General features: G+C 45.8%; 1 long non-coding RNA gene across 1 annotated transcript; it reads left to right on the top strand.

Annotated features, from left to right (window-relative positions):
- The first annotated feature begins 364 nt into the window (after window positions 1-364).
- On the top strand, window positions 365-1,412 carry LOC116098410. Its single transcript, XR_004121835.1, has 2 exons — window positions 365-498; window positions 1,195-1,412. It is a non-coding gene; the product is annotated as an uncharacterized LOC116098410 (long non-coding RNA).
- Window positions 1,413-1,695: the final 283 nt, after the last annotated feature.

Below are 1,695 nucleotides of genomic sequence, written 5' to 3'. Positions count from 1 at the left end.
CAGACTTTAAAAGCCAGGTGTTCCAGCACCACCAGCTGAAGGCCAGGAGTAAAACCCGAAGTTCACCTATAAGCCCCACCTGCCCAAGGACCAAGTAACTTCCTGGAATGCTGGGAGTTGTAGTTCTTAGAAAGTAACAAAGCCTCGTGGGAAAAAATCGTGCCCTACGGGTTTAATCCCTATAAGCCCCTGCAAAACTCACCTGGGAATCCCAGGGAGTGGTCCTGACCAAAGCCCATCCTGGTTAATATTTAATTAGAAGCTTGGCTCAAATGGTGGAACTGTTTTTTCTCTGGCGAATCTCAGGGACATTTCACATTCCACTTATTTACTTTCCTCCGCCATTGAGCTGTGAGAAGTCATATTCCTTTCTCCTGTTTGCTTTCTCTTAATGAAGCAATGGGTAAAGTACCAGTGGGATGCATTCCAACTTCCGGTGCAGCCCCCACTGCATCCTATTGTGAACTCCCTGAACTCAAGAGGAGACCGCCTAGACAGGTTTTTCTTTTCCTTTCTTTCTTTCTTCCTTCCTGCCTTCCTTTCTCTCTCTCTCTCTCTCTCTCTCTCTCTCTCTCTCTCTCTCTCTCTCTCTCTCTCTCTCTCTCTCTCTCTCTCTCTCTCTCTCTCTCTCTCTCTCTCTCTCTCTCTCCCTTCCTTCCTTCCTTCCTTTCTTTCTTTCTTTCTTTCTTTCTTTCTTTCTTTCTCTCTTTCTTTCTTTTTTGGATAAATACAGTTAATAGTACCCGCCTTGCGGCTATGGCATATTTGTTATGAGGATAAAATGGAAAATGACTTGGGGTGGAAAACCCCCTTAACAGGAAGTGTTTCAGGAAAAATTCTTTCTGAAGGCCATCGCCCGGGTGAGCCCGGCTGCAGATTTAATCTTCCTGCAGGGGCAGGGCTTGCTCTGAATTTCTCTCCCAATAGCTGGCTTTTGTGAGCACTGTTGAATCTGATTATGTTCTGTCATGTTAGGAACATCAAGAGAGCTAAGAGCCTTTGCACAAGCCCCACCCCAGTGTAATTTTGTGCTCAGTTCCTGGCTGCAGAAGAGCTTCTGTTGTGTCAGACGCGATCATGGATCACCCGTTCATTCTACTGCTTTATGTGTCTCTGACAAAGGACCCCAGCTCTGTGAATTTGTTCTCTTTCCATTGTCACCGATAGAGATGTATTCTTTTCTCTCTCTTTCAGATTCAGCAGAAAAACATTGCCGGAGGCAGAGATTACTCTTATCGGACTTTTTTTCTGTGGCATTTCCCCTGATATGGCTCTGTGTAGAGAAGATGAGGCCAAGTCTCTCACACAACAGAGCTTTAAAATAACTAGCATCGACCTGCCTTGTACATCTTCGTTGAAGTAGAACGGATATCTTAAAATGAAGGAAAGTGTTTGGCGTGTTAAGTAAGAAATTAGGAGTCCAAAGCTCTTTCCCATCCTTCCAAATTCCCCCACTTCTACATTCTCCAAGGAGCCCTTAGAAGTTTTCACTTTAGTTAGAATTTGAATGCAGAAGACTCACAGCGCGCATGTTTTGACAGCCCCAGCAGGTGGCGCTGTTTGGGAGGACTGAGGCGTCTTTACTATGTGGCACCTGGCTGGTAGGAATAGGGGCCTTTGACCTCTTCTGCCCCTGGTTCTAGCCTATGTTCTCTGCTTCTTGTCTGTCCGCGGGTAAAATGCTTGGCCTTTTGT

The sequence above is a fragment of the Mastomys coucha genome, unplaced genomic scaffold, assembly GCF_008632895.1.
Source record: "Mastomys coucha isolate ucsf_1 unplaced genomic scaffold, UCSF_Mcou_1 pScaffold20, whole genome shotgun sequence".
NCBI lineage: Eukaryota > Metazoa > Chordata > Mammalia > Rodentia > Muridae > Mastomys > Mastomys coucha.
Note: the sequence above shows the minus strand (reverse complement) of the source record. Positions and strands in the feature narration are given on the sequence as shown.